Source organism: Adiantum capillus-veneris, chromosome 14, assembly GCF_014529385.1.
Source record: "Adiantum capillus-veneris isolate H3 chromosome 14, ASM1452938v2, whole genome shotgun sequence".
Lineage (NCBI taxonomy): Eukaryota > Viridiplantae > Streptophyta > Polypodiopsida > Polypodiales > Pteridaceae > Adiantum > Adiantum capillus-veneris.
In genome coordinates this window covers 53,834,447-53,856,484 of record NC_140944.1, presented here as the reverse complement: position 1 = coordinate 53,856,484, position 22,038 = coordinate 53,834,447, and the positions used below count along the sequence as shown (strand labels likewise).

The following is a 22,038-nucleotide window of genomic DNA, read 5'->3' as shown; positions in this document are numbered from 1 at the left end:
GATGTCATTCCTTGAGGGTAATAAAGGTTTGTGCTACGATCTCAATGGCCAACCTTCCGAAGAAGTCCTTTATGACTTCTACGCCAGATGCATGTTTCTACCTTCACTCAATATGTTGGTGCTTGAGGAAGCATTCTACACGGGATTCTTCACTTGGTGAATGAAGATATTTGCGCCAGTGTCAGTAACCTCACATCAAGATTTGTAGGATACTTAGCAGTGGAGCTGAGGAACAGGGTAACTATGCACTATTTGCAAGTGCTAGATAATGAAAGGAAGATCAGATACCAAAAGACACTAAGTGTGCTTAAAGACCACCTCGCCAGCTGCCAGCTCGAAGACTACTTTAGCCCATAAAGTTGCGTCAAGGACAACACAGGCGAGGAGGAGGGGAATGTTAGCAGCAAGCTAACACGGATACCATTTTTTAGAGTTCTCATTGTAAAACACTTACTATTTTGATAAATTGGGAATATTGTAACTCCTAATTTCTCAGATAAACTCTGTAATTAAGGAGCCGGGGCTACAAGCTTTTAGACTATATCAACCTATCATTACCCATCTTTGGTAGAAGTCCCAGATTATTAGCTTTAACCACCAAAAACCTTGTCTAAGGTATAAAAGCCAATTTTTGTAAGGAGTTTTAGATAATGACATACACAGCCTGAGCTATTGGCGCTCACTCCTCTCCTTCTCGCGCTTCTTACTTCTTCCCTAGTTTTCACATTGCAGTCGTGTCTGTTGCATTGCAACCGCAGGTAAGATCTCTATGCATTGACGTAAGCAGTTCACAATAATTCGTAGCTTTTGCCGTCCCCGATCCGCGGCCTAATTTCATCATAACTAAGAATTTACACCTTCAAATCAAAAACTAAGCATAGGCGGGGTATCGGGGCATCATTGCTAAGCATTTAGATGCATTCTGGGTCAAAGACGACTAGGTCAAAAATCCCCTGCTGTTAATAATCACTATTTTGGAACTTGATTTAAAGTGGAGTTTGAGACCATAAACATGTGTGATTAGGTCTTATAAACATGTCCTAGAAGTTTCGTTACGTTTGGATGTCATTTGATGCTGTAACGGATGTGATTTGTTTGCCGATGAGCGATTGGCTTTTGGTGATTTCAATCACTTGAGTGTAGCTTGAGCTAGATGCAAGTTGTTAGTTGTTTTCTGAGAGATTGATAACCTCTTGTAGACTCTATGCACTAGTCAACTCAGCTTCGTCCCGTGGATTGATAAATTAATCGTGGTTCTCGCTACTAATACTGCAATAAGATAGGATGGTGAGGTTAGACATGTGTCCCATAGTAAAGATAATCTATCTTCTACGATGTGACCTTCATGATTTAGAAAATCTTGATCCATAATTCCAACTCCTATTAAGATATTTCAAATAGTTTTCAACATAAGTAGATAATAGACAATTTAAGGTTCCTATTTCTTTAAACACACTGGAAGGGAATAAATTTTGGTACGGATTGATGAAATATCCACATGTAGCAATCAACAAGTTTTTCATCTATGATGAAGACCAGAAGCATCACAATGTGAGACCTCCAAACACCAAAGAACCAAATGAACAAGGTTTTGAACATATTCATTTATCACCAAGTATGCATTCCCTCTTCCACCTAAGAAGGTATGGTGCCCACAATGAAAGGTATATGTGAAGAGAGGAGAAGGTGAATTTGAAGAGGTGAAACCCAATGTGAAGCTTAATGGAGCTTTAAAAGCTTGGATTTTCTTGCTAAGAGACTATCCCATGAATTCAAATCCACTCTGTAGTACACCATTGGAGAGAATGACACCCTTTTGATAGCTTCCTTTTATATTCCTAGAGTTCCCTACTCTCCCATGTTCTTCATCCCCTTCTAAGTCCCCCCCTCAACAAGGTTTGAACTCCTCACATTGTACCACCGCAAAGGTTGATGGATTTTATTTATTTTTTTGTTAAAGCTTTGGCTTCTTGCATGATAGGTTCCTCCATGCTTAACATACATGGGTCATACCCAGCATCCTTAAACAATTCTTGAAGATTATCCTCACATGGATTCAACTCACACTCTTCTACTTTGTTTTGGAGCTGGCATTGCATGTACATAGTCATCTCTTTATGATCAATGTGGTCTATTGTCTCCCCACTTATGATATCCTCTTCTTCTTCACTCTTTTTGTTTAGACAAGATACACTCTTAGAACATTCTATAGGATCAAGGTTACCTTCAAGGTCTTCATCCTCCATAGAGTCATGTTGCACAAAATCTTTGTTTGCTCAGACTAGAAATTGATCCTCGACCAAAAGGTTGTATGTATTTATTATTGAATCATCATCAATTCCATTCAGGATATCTTGTGCCAATTGTTGCAGGTTTGTGATGAACGTAGGAAAAAGAGATGCCACATTTGAATCTCTATCACACACTTTAGCACTTGAATCATCAGTTCTTTAATATTTGTTGGAGTAGAAGGAAACAAATACGATATAGGAGATGATTCCTTGATTGAAACACTTTCGTAATCGCTGGTTCATCCAGCTTGATGGAGACGAATTTCAATGTAGAAGTACTTATTTCGGCAATAGTGGCTGCTTCTTCAAAGGTAGAGGGGCCACTACAAGTAATTTTACTCTTTAGGAAAGAAGAAAAACCCGAAATAAATTGATCCATTTTTACATAATCAGAAATGTAGAATTAAATCCACATCTGTCCATTGACGAGAAAAATACTCCTCATAAGCATAGTAGCCTTCACCATGTTGTTGAAGTCCCCTCAATGAAGCCCATGCTTTCTTCGTTGTTGGAACTTTAGAGAATCTAGTCTTCAAAGCTTTGGAAATTTGGGTATATATGTCTTCAATCTGAGAAGACATACTCCAAAACCATTGCCAGCGTTGCCTCTAATACATAGCAGTAGAAAATCCCCTTTTTCAATAATATCCCTTTTGCCAAGGATATGGAAACCCATTATAGAGTCAGCAAGAAAATCATCAATATCTTCTTCTAAATTCGCAAAGAAGATTGGGATATCCTCAAAGGTATAGTGTGTCATAGTCTCTAAATGCTAGAACCACACAAAGGTTAGTTCCAAACAATCATCCTTGATTATAACATGAAATAAACCACATAGTGTCTTGAAAGGAATTCCAACATAAATTCTAGATTCTTGTATGAAAATCTTTTTTCTTTTTTTATGTTATAGATCTTTCTACTAATTGCAATGTTTATTCTAATGTGTGGAGTGAAATGGAAGGAAAAAACCTCTATTGTTGGGTCATTATGTATGGTGTACGCATGCTCTAATGCTTAAAACAAAATAAAACTATAAACGTCCAAACTAATATCGTACCTAATGAGAGGCAAAATAAAAGGATTTACTGAAGCATTTAATTTGGCCAACCTAAGAGAGCCCAAAATCCTACAAATTATGCGTTGAAATTGTAGTTTTGTGTTTACATTGATATGCACCTTTCGATTTGCAATGGGAACAAATAGGTTATACAAGGTTTTGTGATTCATGCAAGCTATTGGGCATCAAAATTGAGGTGGTCCGGGGTGGGTAACAATGGAGACAACCTTTAAACGCCCCTCAAGGCTACTGTGCTACTCAATTGGGGTTGGGGCAACCATAAGCAAGAGAAAGAAATGAAAAATCCACATCCAATAAGTGAAGGGCCGCCAACTAGTTATGGTATGCAAACTACGACACAAGAGAGATTTTGTCACAATCAAGAAGATCGCAACAAATCACACACAAGCAATCTCACACCAAGACCCACACCAAATGGAGCAAAGAAAGATCGAGCAAAGGTAAGAGAGAGAGCAATGGCACCTTCCTAATACCTTGTTTGTGACTTGCAAATGGAGATGATTTGTTTATAATTCTATCATAGAGCTGTGTACAAAATTAACTCAATGCTTATGAATGCTAAACATTGCCAACACACACACTCTATCTTAATGTGTGGGAGACCTCTCACCACAATACCCTCTTACAATGGACACAAAATTGACAATAAAAACACACACTAAAATACTTTTTTAAACAAGATCAAATTATAAAAACTTAAAATGCACAAGTCACCTTGAATTCACCAAACCGTATTCCACAAGTGGAAGGACGTAGATTTGAACATCGAATCAAGCCTTTGATGCACCAAACCTCAAATTTTTTATGATGGAGGAACATATATAATATTGATTTTGAGATTTTGAGATTTTGAGACTTTAAGCTCACACTCTCTCCCTTGCAATGTGTAGCTGGAAAGCTTCTCCCACACCAAAAGTGAAACTCACAAAGTGGTTGCTACGCCTAAGTATCTTCTCACACATAGAGTGTCGAGGTGGTTGTGAGATGTTGGAGATGCTTTACAAGAAGGATGGGGGCCTATTTATAGGTTGGGAACCCTTTATTAAGGTTATTGATGACCTTATTTCCACGCTACGCCTAAGTATCTCCTCACACATAGAGTGTCGGGGTGCTTATGAGATGTTAGAGATGCTTTACAAGAAGGATGGGGGCCTATTTATAGGTTGGGGACCCTTTATTAAGGTTATTGATAACCTTATTTCCATGCTAATCAAATCAAGATTAGGATTTCTTTTGAATATCAAAACATTGCGGGCCTTCTTTGTTTGCTTGAGTCATGGATGTATGCTCAAAAGACAATATTTGTTGATGCTAGATAAGGCAAACGTAGAGTTTTAAGCAAGGGGAGAGAGATAAATAGAGAGAGAGAGAGAGAGAGATTTTATACTCTACTACTGTCTTGAGGTGAGGTGTCTTTATGGTTAGGTCAATGGCTATTTTGTGTTAGTAGGTTATAGTGTTAGTAATCACTAAAAATTTATTGATATAATCACAATGGATAGAATAAGGTGGATGGTTGAAGTAGATGTTTAAATGAATTGAGGGAATCCTTTTGATGGTGAAGCTTTGAAGAAGTTTTGAGCATACTTGTGTTGGTTCTCAAAAATGATTGTCGATCCTCTTCTTCTTCTTCTCTTCTTACGTCGTCGCCGCAAAGATTGAACACCAGGATGAAAGTGAAGATGTTGGTTGATGCAAATCCCTTAGTTTGCAAAAATTAAGCATGGTTTTCCATGCTGAATTTTATGTATATAGATAAGAGGAGGTGAAAAGTAATTGTAATTTAGAGGTAATAGAGAGAGGCATAGAGATGGTGTATGTACATGTGGAGTTCATATGAGAGCTATGGGATGAAAGGGGTGGTTAATGGTAATGAGGGTGAGATAAACCATGGAAGATGAAGGTTTGAGTGAGGGATGGAGAGGAATGTGTGTGTGTGTGTGTGTGTGTGTGTGTGTGTGTGTGGAAAAGAATGGAGGTGACAGAAGACTAGGGACTTGTGAGAAAAAGTAGGCAGTCTAGGGTCTACCAAAAAATAATATCTCACAAGTGAAAGCTCCAAAAATTATAAAAACTTTTGAGGTGATTATTTATCTTGTGAGCTAAAGTTTTTCCTTTGGTCACTTCTTCAAATTTGGAGTGGAGATGGATGTCAAAACTCTCACCAAAATGCATGGTTTTCCTTCTACAAAAGTCTTCAATGGCCCCCCTTTTTTTGTATTTGCATAATCCTCCAAGAGTAAGAACTTCTTGCATGAGAACATGACCTTATAGATTCTTGAGGGTTTGAAAATATGAATAAATTAGGATTATTCACAAATATGCTATATGGATATGACAGGAAAAAACAGGTTAGTATATAGACAACTCATAGAATCTAGAATAGTGTCAGTTGTATTTAAGTATAAAATGAAAAAAAGAAATATATGAAAAATAGGGAATCAAATGAGGAGTCTCTCATTTGTTTTATTGATTTATGACTATCTAGAAGAAGTAAGGGAAAATACATGTAGAAAAATGATAATTTAGTAAAAAGGAATGATTGGGTAAATGGTATTTTTGTGATTCTTTTAGAGTAGGCTCACATTGAGATTTAGAGAGGCTTGCATGAAAATATCTATTTAAATAATAAATATTATGTACAATGTAAGAGAATTATGGTAACGGTATGTCAATCTACATAGCATACTTAGGTAAACAACGCACATCTAGCTTGTAAAAATATTAAAATAAATACTAAATTATTTATTAAACATTTTCTTTTTTAGACCCTGTATACAATGAGATATTTACAAACAAATGGGCCATAGTATATATATTTTTTATTTTTTTATTTTGGCTCAACTAACCCAATGACTAGCTAGCTGAGGGTTTGAAGGAGATATGGGGAAAGTCCCCCAGCTCACACACCCTTATGTACAATGAAAGTGTGAGGATAGCCACAGTGTTTGAGTGATTTTGATAGGGTGTGATAATTCACTATGGTATTTTTGGATAGCCAAAAACGGCTTTTACCGTATACATGAGTGAGTTATAAATAGATTCTACACACTATGTTGTTGTTTAATCGGCTACACTAATAGTTTCATAGAGACCACAATGTGGAAAATCAAGATGTTTCTCTTGGTTTCTTTGAACCTCCTTCTACACTATGTAGTGGTCAAAGGAACAACTTGAGATTTGAGAGATCCCACTATGGATAACATTTGTGTTCTTGAGAAGACCTTATCACTTATGTTTTTTTTGACAAAAATTCTTCCCTAAGGGAGATTAATGTCATGCCAAGGGTAGGACTAGGAGGGAACGGCCCTAGAAAAGTGTCGGACACACTTGTAATATAGGGTTTGTCTATATATAGCTAAGAGCTAGATGGCTAGGGACCTATATATAGTATGGTTGGGTGGTTATTTGTAGGCATGTCTCCCCTCTATCTTATAATAAAACACATATGTTTAACTCCTCACCATTATCTTGAAATTAATCTCTCTCAATTAGCAATGTAAACATAGAATAATGGTTAATCCCCTCTTGTAAGCATGTGAAACCACAACAAGGAGGTGCCTTATCAAACCACAAGTGATCTACATAAAATGCTTAAAGTTTTGCAAGCTGTGATGTTGCAATACAAATATCTCGGCTCTAAACATTGCAATTTGGGCACTTGTGAGGAGATGCACCTACCATGCTTAAACCTTTAGGAAAATATTCCCTTACTACATTTACCACCTTCACAATTGGAGTACCACGATGCCTCAAGAATTTTGCACCTATATTCTTTCATCGTTGATTAATCCTATATAACAAACAACCCAAGGGTAAATATTTTTGGGGTGGCAACAGGGCTCTGGTGGGTGCCCCCTGTGATGAGAGAGAGAGAGAAAGAAGAAAGACCAGTTGACACAATATAATTGAAAAATAACGCCATGCTTGTATTAATTGAAAAGCCCTTCACATATATATAGATGAAACTTTCCATGCAACCTAAACCTGGAACTAGTGTGTGACTGCATGCTACAAAGGAAGTTACCAGCATGGGCTTGACACACTGGGCCTGGGCTTGAACATGCAACAACCCTCCCCCCCCCCCCCCCCCCCCCCCCCCCCCTTTCCCCCTTGATAACAACATGGATGTGTGTGTGTGTGCACTTTGCTCAAACAAAAATCAAGGTGAGACAACCAGAACTCAGAAGTCTAAACCAAATATAATTGGGAGGTCTTACCACTTATGTAAGTGGTAGTGTATATAGCCTGTACAGAATTTGGCATGACAATAACTTGAGAGGCTAAAAAAAGGCTTTGACATTGATATTGACAACATACCAAATTTAAAATAAACCTATGACACTTAATAGAAAAAATACTTTTGTGCACTGTGTCGTTGATGGACCGACTACCCAAAGCAGATCCTCATGTTCTCCATCAGTTTCCTTCTTTCCAAATCAGCACGTACCATTTGATCCATACCAGATAGCTCTTTATTGGCTATGCCCATCCATATGTTCATACGAGTCTTTATTATCATCTTCAAATATTGCTCATCCAAATCCTTGAAGGCTACAACCACTGTTGTTGACAAGGCCATTTTGGAAAACATCCAAGGTGGCTTACTAAATTTTGGCTACATTTTGATATGATTATCAAAAGAGGAACAACCCTCTACAGTTCGTTTTGGCATTTTGATATGTTGTAGCATACGACTGATCCAAGGAAACATTTTTGAGATTCTTATGGATCGGCTACACGATCCTTCATCACTAAAGTGGGATGTGAAGGCACTCTAAGTCGAGGCCAAGGACATCTCAATTAAAAATAATCAAGATTAAAATAGTATGATAGAACAAAAACTAGCAAGTTTTATAGCAAACAACAACGGGATGTTGTTTTGCTTCTGCGTAGCCAGTAGAGATCAAATTGGAAGATTGTCGAGTGCCCTCAGAGCATGGCAAACCCGCCGATGGTAGTTATGATAAAATTGATGAAGGTTTACACTCGTATACAAGTGGCTGCTCCCGCGAAGCTTCCTGAGTACATGCACTTGAAGAGGCTCTGATACCAATTTTGTGTGGCAGCAAGGACATGGTGGGTGCCCCTGTGAGGAGCCATGGTGAGGCTTTGTCTACGTGTAGACAAGGAAGATGAATGTGTGTGTGTGTGTGTGTGTGTGTGTGTGTGTGAGAGAGAGAGAGAGAGAGAGAGAGAGAGAGAGAGAGAGAGAGATCAAATTCACACATTGAACAATAACGCTATGTTTGTATTAATTCAAAAACCTTCTACACACACACACACACACACACATATATATATATATATATATATATATATATATATATATATATATATATATATATATATATATATATATATATATATATATATATATATATATATATATATATATATATATATATATATATATATATATATATATATATATATATATATATATATATATATGAAACTTGCCATGCAAATTGAACCTGGAACTAGTATGTGACTGCATTCTACAAAGGAAGTTCCCACCACGGACTTGACAAATTGGACCCGGGCATGTATAACCAACAAATATTACATGAACATATGTCCCCTACACACTATCTTACTATAACAACTAGTTGCAATACTTATTGTCCATTTGATACATTTTTTCCATATCACGGATGTCTTCAAGCACCATGCCCACATAGCTAGCAAGCTCTACACCTATAACAACAAGGGTAAATATATAAAATATTCAATACCACTATGTAGAAATCAAGAGTAGGCTATAAATGTGAGGATTGAGTGTTACAACCTCGGGATCTTGATGCAATTAGATCTATGAAAGATAACCAATACTTATGTATGTCCACTTGATATGATAATTGAACAATCTACAAAGAAGACCAAATCATCTCTTGAGATCTCACCTTGAATTGGTTCATTGGAATTGAAACCAAGCTTGTGCTTTGAGCGATGCTCTCTATGATTAGTCTCTATCCTTACACTAAAAAAAAGTGTATTTAGTAGTCTTGCTCGGTAATGATTTCTACCACTTGTGTAATGTTTACCCTTTTTGTTTGTTGTTGAATCTTGGCCATCTCTTGAAGCTTCGTTTCCACTAGTGTGCGGTGATCTGGATGTCCCTATACCCCCTTAACTCTCTGCCTTTTGTATTGCATGAAAGCTAGAATTTAAATAGTCATCATCATAATGAAAGATATTTTCTTCATAAGAAGAGAGATAGCATTCAATTACATACAAATCTTCCTCATTTTTTTGGGATGAGTGTTTAATGGATAGTCCAACCATCATGGGCATGCACTAATCTTTTGTAGGAAACCGTTTTATCCCAAAATCAAGGTGAGTGAATACAATCAATATTTTTGTTTGTGCTCCAAGCCTAAATTAGACGAGGCAATATAAGTGCAAATCCATCATAAACCACATAACACTATATTAGAGAGTTTGAGACTTTAGAGCCACTTTGGGAATCACCAATGTTTTGAATATTTGGCATATGGACAAATCTAAAATTGTTTTTCAAGATCAAAGACTTGCACAAGGTAGCACTTGAAAAGATCTTCCAAGTCATGTTCTCAAAACTTTAGCTAAGATTTTGCCGTGTGGTCAAATTTTAAGCTCATTTTGAAAGTGGAAATTAAAAAATTACCGAATTCATTAATATGGTGCTACCTATAAATAAATTTTGTCATTTTAACTTTTAGAACAAACCAAGTATATCGTTTTACTTATAACCAAACCGCAAGGAAAAGAAGTGCAATTCAAGAAACGCCTATCTTTTGGCATTTTCCTTTATCATTGGCCACAATTCTGAATAGGCATGATTAATATGAAATTCATGGCATGTAGAGAAGAAGTTTTCCATACCATCTTGGAGGTACAGTGTGAAAGCATGTATTGGTGGTACCACCACATTTGTCAGAGGATATAATTCTAGATTCTACTTTCCAAACGATATCCATTGATATATAACAAGGTCACAAACTTTAAACTTGAAGCATGAAAATGAGGTTGTAATTTGCCACCAAAAGACTCTCCAAGACACCATTCTTTGGTACCACCAGTAAATGCTTTGACCGTACATTGAAATCTCTCTTCCATGAACTAGACCTCTTGATAATCAACGCACCAGTAGATCTCCTTGTCCAAGTATTGCTTAAGGCTGGGTGCATCTTTGTGTCTCTCCATATAAATTGCTATTTTTTAATATACAGAGATAAGGTTGTGAAAGATTTCTTGCTTTTTGCACCAAAAAATCAAAGAAAAAATAACTAGAAGTAATTTACTTTCAATGATAACAATCAAATAGTTTGTATTGTACCTTTCACTAGTTATGCAGAAGATAGCAATGATATTAAGATTGTATTTTGTTAGAGGACTATGCTTATTTGTTGGAGACCATTCATAGTTACAAACAAGATGGATAAACCTTTCTCCACATGTACGATTTTCAATTTGTACATCTACTGCTTTGGTAGCCATTTTCTTTTCAACACCCGCCAATATCACTTAAGTTCTCCCATTAGGAATAGGATGGGGTCTAAGAGGTCCTCTTTATTTGCCATGAGATTACGGAGGTGATTAGCATTTTGACGAAAAGGTCCATGCCATGTGTGCAAGAATGGTGGGTGTGTACAAGAGGTGTAAGAGTGGTCAAAGGATGCACTTCTTCTCCCAAAAAAGGAGGGAACAACTTTTTGATTTTTGGCCTTCCATAACTTCTACATTCTATCTCCAATTTGAGTGGAGATTATAGATCCGTAATCTATGCGTAGAGCTCTTTTCATAGATATGTTACACGGTATGATTTTTCCCGCTAGATTTTGAATTTCATTTTTGGGGGAAAATTTGGATTCAAATAAACTAAGCCATTTTGCATTTTTGAATTCAAAAACTGTCCTTTGATTGCTTTCTTAATATTAAAGGTTTGACTCCTTTAAACTGCCAAATAAAGAGGCCCTCCTAAACACCATTCTCTTCCTAATGCTAATTGATTTCTGCAATAGCATTTTTGACGGAGTGTTTGATTTAGAACAATTGCTCTAGACCAAAGTGTGGTGTGCGTTTTGACGAAGGGGCGGTCCCTTTGAGGATTGCAATAGCCTTTTTATTTTCCACCTTATTTTTTTTCTACAGACATATAATGAGAAGCAAAGCTTAATTCCTTACCTATATATTACAAAAATACAAGATAGTATAGACTTACCTTCCACACAAGCGAAGCCAATACTATTGCAAGAGCATTGTACCATATCATATGTGACACCTTCTATTTGGATAGTAGCTCTATCTATATTCATATCATCATTAGATACCTACTCAAGCAAGCTATCCTTGTTATAATTACTAAACTGAAATATAAAAATCTCATGTGAAAATGTAGGAGCAATATAAATGGTGGTAATCCTAGAAAAATGTATCTAAACAAATTTAATGTTTATAGCCAATCATTAGTTTATTTATCACATATATATGTGTCAAATAACATAATATTTTTTTCCACGTAACACAGCAACATATCTCCCTCCCGTCTTGCTTTGATGTCCAAAACTCTCATTTCACTTTAGAATGCCCACCACTGGCCGTTGTGATTTTGGTCCTTGTATGATGTCATGGCTCAACACGAGCACGGCAAGACCTTGTAATTTTTTAGGTTGATCAATATAATTTACTCACAATTGTGAGTTTTGCAAAAAGAAAAACCCACTCTTAATAATGAGAATAGCCTATATACATCAATCCTAGTAGCATAACGACGCATTTAGATACCTAGCACAAGGTTTTTGCTCATCATTGATTGATGTGTTGAATCGTGGAGAGCTTGGTATGTGCTATTCTCAGGCGTTCTTCTCCTTTTTTTTTGTATGGTTCATGGTCCGTGTTCATATGCGCACAATGTTCCTCGATCTGATGAGATGGTCATTCGGTGGCACCCATACATGTACATGGTTATTAGCTAGTCCTCCTTGTAAATATCCTCTAGAGTCACTCTTCAAATTCCCTTCAAGAAGAAAAATAGAGTTAGCTTTCATCGATTAATGTTGATGTCTCTAAGGCTCCTCTCTCTCTCTCTCTCTCTCTCTCTCTCTCTCTCTCTCTCTCTTTTTCTCTCACACACACACACGCGCGCGTTGGTGGCCCATGCAAATATGTAATAGATTTTCAATATGTACGTCCCTCCCCTCTTCACATAGCATATTCTCTAGGTGGTGAGAGAATGATCGTGGATGTACTACGCATCCAACTTCTTTACGTCTATCATGCCCTTCTATTTTTGGGGATATTCAATATCAATTCTTATAAAAAACCAAGTTTTATTGTATTTTTAACGAGCTTAACATGTAAAATTTTAGATAGATTCCAAGCTTACCTTGAAGAATTTTTTATGCTTTTATAAGTTTTAGTGTAAATACCATCAATTCTTCAAATTTTGTCTTAAAAATTGAAAGAGTTTTTAGTGTCTCTTATTTATTTTAAAATTATTTTTATCATGAAAGAAGATATGCTACACTCTTCCAAACACCTCTCTCTCTCTCTCTCTCTCTCTCTCTCTCACACACACACACACACACACCTACACACATGTCCTTCAACTTTGGGATCGATGTTTGATAAAAACTAAGATTTAGTATATTTTTATTGGGCTAAATTTGCAAAATCTCATTTAGATTCTATTTTTGTTTTTAAAGTTAACATGTAGAATTTTGTTAGTGTACATAAAAACAATTCCCTAAATTTTGAACTTTAATGGCCATTAGCCTTTCAAAAAGAAAAGTTGAGTCACCCTTCAATTGGGTTTCAAAAGGAGAAGTAAAACCTACCTTCAAAAGCAAAAGCAAAGTCAACCGCCTCCTTTTTAACCTCAAAGATTAAAAGGTTGAAAGTTGAAGTTTCAAGCTTCTTAGGAATTTCACATTTTGTAAGGTTTTCTTTGGAGTGAACCAACCAGTGAGTGACATGTAGAAACGTCTCCTTCCTTGAAAATTCGAAGCTCCACTAGTTTGGCCTACCTTAAAAATTAAAAGGTTAAAAGTTGAAGTTCTAAGCTTCCTAGGAATTTCACATTAATTCCACTACTTATGGCTAGGTTATGCTGGGTCTATTTTGCAAACATTAATTAATTACCCAGTGCGATGACAAGATTCTCTTGCAATTCTAAATAAAAATCGAATTGGCCTATCGCCATTAACCCCTCACACTTGTCGCCATCGTCGTCTATCAATGTTCGGCCTCACAGACTCCTTCCTCTTCCAACAGCTCTGTGTTTGTCCATCACTCGCTCTCTCTCTCTCTCTCTCTCTCTCACACACACACACACACACACACACACACAATTTCTGCTCCTCGTGCATTTTCCAACAACACCTCTTAGCCTTCCTCGCGATGCCCAAACCCATGCGCATTTTTTTCTCCCTCACGATGTCCCACTCACGATGCAGATAGCAATCATCCTTATGACCATTGCTTGCAGCACTGGACCTCCTTAATCAACGCGCCACAAACAGGCCATGCGTCAAGGCCCTCGCCTCTCCTGCCCTTTTTTCACTTTCTCTAGGTGTCATTACCCTCGCCTCCCACACAAAAATCTCCTATTCTTCCAAGCATACAAAATTCCTTTCCTTGAATATGCGAAGAGGAAATTTTACAAAATTAGGTTTATTTTTTGGGTTCACACAATTTTTCTCTATTTTGAGACAGAGTTTCTCCATTTTTCGCTTGCCCTGAACCGCCAAAAAATAAACGAACATTTAAGCTGAGACACATTTTTCCCAACATTGCTCCGCAAAAAAAATTTGCCACTTAATCTCTCTCTTTCCCTCTCTCTCTATCTCCTCCACGTGCGATGCCCCTTGCCCCCTCAGCTTTAGCTTCCATCCAAACTTTTGCAAAAGCATTTTAATTGATTCCTATAAAAAGAAATGGCAAAATGATTAGAGGGACATACTCACTAATGGCTCTAATGGGTCTACATCATTAGTTCAAGGCGAATCTCCGTGGGATTCCTCTGCCAGGCTTCACAAGCGGAAAAGGCCCCCGTTGGAGCCGTTCCCATGAGAGCCCTCTTCCCCAACTCGCAAGCAGGTCCGTACCTTCTTCTGCCCTTCTCCAATCAACCCCCCATACCTGATCTCCCCTTTGCGGCCATCGCTGTGCTGGTGCCTCCCTCCCCTACTCATTGCCAATCCACATGTTCCCCAACATCCTCCCAATACCCCTCACAACCTACGGACCTGAGATGTCCACTTTCAAGCCCTGATCTACGGCTTTGCACAACTTTTGCTCGTCTCCGCCCTTTCGCAAAACTGCGCCCTGTGGCTTTGGTGCTGTTTAACAGCAGCACTACTAGTCCCGCCACAAGCAACTCCTGTTTGCTGGCAGCAGAGCAGGGCCTCACGGTGCTTTGTAGAGAGAGAGAGAGAGAGAGAGAGAGAGAGAGAGCGACACAGAGATCGATCTGCCAATGAGAGAAAGCATGACTCTGATGTCCGTGGAATCCTCTGATGCTCTGTGTCTCCCGTAGCTCTTCCATACCGTGCCTTCCGCTCTTGCAAAGACGAGTCCATGGACACACTGCATGTGCATTAGCCTCTTGCATCTCCATGCGAGACAGACACAAGAGAAGCGAATGACCACGGCCTGGACCCGAGCTCAGCCCACTGGCAGACCAAAACAAGATGGAAATTGTCCACTTTGAGCATCAGAGCAGTGCGAGAGAAAGATAGTCGACGTGATTAGAGTGGGACAGAGAGAGTAAGAGAGACAGGGAGAGAGAGCCGCCTCTAACCGCGTGCAGGAGAAGAAGAACAAGAAGAGGAGGAGAACTTTAACGTCGTGGGAAGCTATCCCGAGAGAAAGAGTGTGACCGCTGACAAATGTCAAAAAAAAAAATAAAACAAGAAATATCTCCTTGGTCCGCATCTCCACCCTATCTTTTGCTTCCATTCTAAACTGGCATCTCCGTGAGATTCTACCTAAACAATTGGTTTCAAAATTGGGAGGACCTACTCACATTTTGTAAGGTTTTCTTTGGAGTGAACCAATGAGTGACTTGTAGAAGCCCTCTCCTTCCTTGAAAATTTTAAGCTCCACTAGTTTGGCCTGCGGCCTTTGGTCGCCTCTCTCTCTCTCTCTCTCTCTCTCTCTCTCTCTCTCTCTCATTGTGCAATTGCGAGAGATGCAGGGAGCACCAACCGAACAATCTGCACTGGCTACATGTCAAGGGGAGCGGAATGCCTCTCCCTTTTATAATAGTATAGAATATATATAGTATAGATAGATACCCTACATTTGCTCTCGAGAAAGAAAACAATTCTCCAAGAGGAGAGTAATGTGAAGCCAATGGTCGGGTATAACTCAGTGGAGAACCAGTGTAGGGGATTGTCTATAAAAACAGATAAGGATGGCTGGGTGGAGCATGGGTTGCCTATCCCTATGCCTCTCAATTAATTACTGTATACATCTTTAGAGGCTTATATCTTGCATATCACTAAATTCGAGAAGCATAACATTTAAGATGTTTTGCCTATAATTGTTTTTTCCTAAAGCCCATCGTAATGTACTCTTAGTTCTCTTGAACAAAACAAGAGAGCATCACCATTGAAAGTCCACATTTGTTTATCTTCAAAGCAATTGAGCAATAAATTTTAAATTCTATTTATACCTGGCAATAAATATTTCGAAGAAAACAAGAGAGCATCACCGACGTTGCAAACCTAACCGAAACCAATCGAACACTAACACATTTGCCACTAGGTGATTGATAACTTTTTAACGTTTTACATAGTTGGTACCCATATGTAAGCGTTTTCAAGAATTCAAGACTCAAAATTCAATATTTGGCTTAATTCCAAAGGTAGAAACAACCAACAAAACATTAAGTCCTTTATATTGCATGATCACAACTGTCTAATATTTCCTTCATTCTGTTGATTATTGGGTGTAAGATTTTCAAGAAAAGAAGAACAACACCCAACCTAAACAAGCTAAATTTAAGGATGGGCAGTAGATCTAAAGGAGTGCTTACAATCACATGTTGTAATTGATGTGTTTTAATATAAAATTGTACATACAAAACCACAAATTCCCTATATGTTACAAAGAGCCCACCTAAACAATGAAAGGTCAAAGGCTCACTTGGGCATTTTATAACAATAAAATGAATTGGACATAGTAGGTCGTGCCAATTTCCGAAAGTGGGTTGATTAAGAGGAATATGGCAAGATGCTCTTGCAGATTTGAGGAGAAAAGAGGGAGGAAAGAGAGAGAGAATGGATGGGAAGGAGGGCACATAGCACGTGGAGGGGAGAGAGAGAAGGAGATAGAGAGAAGCAAAGTGCATACGTGCAGAGGCATTGAGCCCATAGCATCGCAACCAGCACACAGAGAATAGGTGCGCGAGAGAGTTCTGTCTATGTCATCTATGCAGAGAGTCGTATACGCACAGTGAGGAAAGCGATGGCGAGCTGATGCAGAAGGGGGATCTCTGTCAGAGGTGATGATGGCATCAGGAAGCATGTCTGAAGAGAGAAGTAGATCGCAGGGACTGTGATGGGAGAGTTTGAGGAGCTTTGTGAGAGAGGAAGGACACAGATGGAACACAATCCTGAATTGTAAGGGGCAGGTAAGCGAAGAGGTGCTAGGAGATCGCAGGCAGAACTGCAAGCAGCATGGCGAAGCGGACGATGGCAAGCCGAGGAAGTCTACACAAAGCCAATGATGGTGACTAGAACAAGGCTTTTCAAGATTCGTTCAGAATCTTCAGACCCACTAGTGAACCTTGTCTCTCTGTCGTCATGTGATTAGGAAGTGCAGATAGGGAATCATGGGAGGTTACAGAGGCGTTCTGCAAATGGAGGGGGACATTTTTTGTTGCGTCATGAGCTTGTGAGGCTTGCATCTCTAGGAGGTGGAAGTAGGGGCAATGATGGCAATCAAGGGCATAGACGCGTCGTCGGCAAAGCCAGGCAACGTCATGATTATGCAGAGGAGGGAAGTCATTGGGCGGAAGAGGTCTGTTAGGGACGGGGGTGTTTTCAATACTTCTGCAAAGGATCCATAAACATTTTCCTCGTGATGCTTTGTGGGAGGCCCTCCGTGCAAGGTCGCAACAATCGCTCATTTCTCTTATCTATCCTTCCTCTGCACGGGATGGCCATGGTGCATGCACGCTGCAATAGTCCAAGCTCCCAGGCAAGAGGGTTGTAGTGCGGCAGGTAAGAAAGGTGGATCTATTAATTGCAGGGTTAAGTGCAGGGCTATAGTCGGGTAGGGAGATGGCCAGGCGGAGACAGAGATGCAATTGCATCGTCACACGGAGAGAGAGGGAGAGAGAGAGAGAGAGAGAGAGAGCCAGACAGAGCAAAGGTGGAGGCAAAGAATGGTATTTTTGTTTTGCAGCTCCGTGTGCTCACTTGCAGGCAACTCCTAATGGGAGGTTTCGCGGAGGTTAAGTGGGTGGAGAGAGAGAGAGAGAGAGAGAGAGAGAGAGTGTCAGTTGTTGTTCTTCATCGCAGATTCGCAATCCTAGGTGGTTGCTCTGAGCGTGAATGCAAAGAGACGGAGGGATGGCATGTACCGCAGTACTCGGGAGCAGAGAGAGAGTCCTGCCATGTCCTTGATGAGAGCGAAAGCAAGGGAAAGGGGACAACGATCGGGGGATGCGGGCCTGCATGACAGTGACAAGTCGTGCAGTTTTACCTCCAAATTCACAGATTGAATGAGAATTTTTGAGGAAAATTAATGGGATTTATGAATTTAGACCCACTAGTAGTAATGAACAGGACATAGAATAAGAATATGAAAATAAAGGGGCTGTTTGATAAACTAGAGGAGAATAAAATCTTACTGCTTTCATAGGAGATAAGCATAGGAAATAATAAAACAATTGACTCTATGAGGTTTTTAAGTAAAAGGATTTTCAATGAGTCGATACTTCACAGAATCTGATCAAATCCCTACAAATGCATTCTTTAATCCCATGTTCTCTAAGGCCTTTCTGAGGAGTTGAAAAAACCCACTGAACATTAAGGCCAATAATTCATTGCATTACCACAATTTAGGAATATATTGTCAACTCAATTGATACCCATGTTAGAAACAAGGTGAAAATTTACTATGGCCTACATAAGGCTATTGGGAGGAAAATGAGATTCTTACACTTGTATTTAAAAACAATTTTTCAAAAAAGGATTACTTTTTTGGAAAGAAAGTGTAAGAATGAACCATCAGATCATAGCATATTCCAAAAGCGTAAAAGATAATGATTCAGTACAACACGCTGTGTAAAAATTGGCACAGATACTAGCGAGACAAGCTTTCTTTAAAAAGTAAAATACGTTGGAATAAGTATCGTAATAAACATCAGTATATATATCGGTAAGCACTGTCGAAATACGCCAAGTTATAACAGTCAAAACACACGCAGTTATATACGGTTCTATGCAAGTAGTTACACGTGCCAAAAATTTGATTAATATTGACGGTTCTTCAGAGGTCTGTATCGGTGTATATACCGAATTCTGTTCCGACGGATCAAACTTGTAAAAAAAAAATTTGGGCAGAGAGGGATGGGGACTGATGCTGCATGTACTGTAGCAATAGAAAACAACCCTCTCTACCCAAAGGAAAAGTGCACAAGCAACCGCACTTCACCAACAAGTTGACGCTAAAGAGCGGGTATATGCAGATTAGCAAAACTATAAAAAGAATTACAAAACCAAAAAATCAAAAGCTTAATCGTGACAAGTTCTCCAAAAGAATAACCATAACATCGACTCCCAAACCATAGGCACAACAGCATAACCATAACCATAACCATAATCGGATTGCCAAACCATAACTATCACATGATTGCCATACCATCACTGAAAACCATAACCATAACTTGATTGTCAAACCCTAACCATACCATGATTTCCATACCATCATTGCAAAACCATAACCATAACTTGATTGCCAAACCATGACCAAAACATATGTGCCATACCATAACCATCACCTCTGTGCCATACCATAATTGCGAAACAAATCATGTGTGCAAGAGTTTGCATAATCTCGTCCTCTTTATCATTGCTATCACGCCGTCGATATGGACGGGATGGTTGAGGTTGGTCCGTAGTATTGCGTTGAATGTTATCATCTTCTATGTTTTCAATGATGGAACCCGTCTAACATCTGATCCATGTCTACTTCTTGGAATGCCACATTAGATATTGGTTGGTTGGCTGTTCGTTTGAAAATCGTCTTCTCTGGAATGAAGTTGGAGTAATATCTACTTGCGGAGTTTGATCTATTGTCTTTGGACCATGAGATCGATAACGTAGGTCTTGTAGTTGCTCTATCAAAAAGAGACTGTGATTCTGTATGTTCTAGTTGTAGATTTTTCATTTTTGAAAGATCTGATGCTTGCAATGCGCACAAGGAAACGTCATCTTATTGTCCGTACTTTATCTACAGTGATGCAACAAATAATTAAAACACTCTAGTTGCTATAACTACACACTACTAACTACATGATAACCTCACATTCTCTAACCAAACCCGCGATTAATGCCGATAATTTGGTGCCAAAATTTAAGCAACCTCTTGTAGTAATTCAAAAAAAAAAATGTAAGAAATAAAAAAAGAACAAAGTGAAAGAGGAGGGGGAAGATTTTATGTGACCCATTGCCCCATTTAAAAGAGAGAGATAGTTAACAAATTTTAACAAAAAAAGTTAAAATAAAGTTTGTCATCGTTAGCTTGCCATGTGGCAATAATCAACCAAATTTATCTAGTGCAATGTTTCGACTTGCTTAAAAAATCCTTATAGAACACCAAAAAAATTGGTGGAGGTATTGCACAAAGGACTACTAAGTTAAGGGTATCACTCTTAAGTTAAGAGTATGAGAGTCATGGAAGTATATCTAAATGAATGCTTACAATCATATGTCATTTGTATTGTGTTTTAATATAAAACAATATTCTCCATTCTATACGCATAAGCACACATGCCCTACTTAAGTAACAACATAAAAGATCCACATTGACATTAAAAAGAAAAATCTAATAAGAATAAAATAAGAGCAATAAGATAAATGGACCCGTTGACAAATTAAAACAAATGAATATTTTAACAATTTCATAAGAAAAGTATGTCTAATTAGAACTTCTATAGAGTAAGTTTATTAAAGGAATCTTTCACAATTTTATCATAGAAAAGACATTGAATGCACTCCTTTATCCCTTATCCTTCAAGGCCTTTTAGGCAAGGAAAAAAATTTCCCTGATTAACTTTCCATGTTGCACTAATCAAGAAGATTTTTCAATGGTCCCAAGAGTTCAAAGCTTTGCTAAGGCCTTGTGTGTGTGGGCAAGCTTAAAAAAAACTCCAAGTGAGCAACCAAAAATACGTCCATACTCATAACAAAATAGAGACAGAGAGAAAGCATCTTTCTAGGGAGTACCTAGGGAAGACATTGAGAGACTCGTTAATGGTAATAATATCTTCGTTATTTACTTTCTTGCCCAAGATAGGAAGTATTTTACATAACTTGATTTTGCTGTTAACTAGGATATTCCAAAAGGAAAGGCCAACATTATAAAGAAATTCTTTTTTCAATCCAAGAAGTGAAAGGTAGAATTATGAATCTTCACTTGCGTTTGGGAACGAAACGTTTACCTAACATGTACGTTATTATTGTAGGTATTGAAAGAAATGCAAGATAATGTGGACCATGTTAACGTGTATCAACTAAATGCAAAGGATCGAGTAAGGGGTTCTATTATATCTTCTTTTGAACTATTTTGATTTTTAATGTGTATATTGCTTATTGCCTTTTTTTAACTTATTTTTTATCAGGGAGATGTGATCTCGAGGCCATCACGTATCATTAAAACACCAACAAAATACAATGACTTTGCTATTGACAAGGTGATTAGAATCACTTCTAAGTGTACTGAGAAATATTCTTTGATGATAGTGCTCTTTGAGTTTATATTTGTAATTTTAGGAGAATGTATCAAGAAAAAGTAAGAAGGGTAGAAGCACAAAAAAGGATGAAGCTTTAAAGGTTGTTACCCACATTACAAACAAGGTACTTTAGTCTCATGAGTCATTGTTTACGCATGAATGTTGAGTTTAGATCTTGAGTAGCAATTTATTATCATTGTTATGTGCTACACTATCTTATCATTTTCTTCTTGCATTTTTGAAGGTGTGTAGCGTCAATGATGTTGATACCAAGGAGTTACTTGCTCTCCAAGCTATGGACATACATGATGTGGACAAGATGTATGGAAAACTTTGGGAAGCTATTAGGCCATTAAAAGCTGAGAAATTAGCATTCTTTCAAGAATGCTCAGGCAAATCCGAGCCATCTTACCTTTTAAATTGCTATGTTGAATGGGCTTTAGAAATTGGGCGTGTTACACTACCAAGCCCAGTTTCCAAATTGCTCATGTAGTGATTTTTGTTGTGAGCTGACACAATTTAATTTATAAAGGTCCAGACATTGGTGATGCTACAATCATTTAACTTGGAGTAGTGTTTCTTTTGAAGCATAATTTATTAAGGATACATGTCTTTGGCTTGTTAAAGCTTGAATGTTTTTTGAAATGATTTGTAGTTAGGTAACTTGTTACTATTACTTGAGTAGTGTTTAAAGAAAGGCAACTAATTGTTTGAATGCA

The 22,038-nt window shown here is 38.1% G+C and overlaps 1 pseudogene; it reads left to right on the top strand.

Annotated features, from left to right (window-relative positions):
• The first annotated feature begins 14,420 nt into the window (after positions 1-14,420).
• LOC147442384 (uncharacterized) lies at positions 14,421-21,812 on the top strand (annotated as a pseudogene).
• The last annotated feature ends 226 nt before the right edge of the window (positions 21,813-22,038 follow it).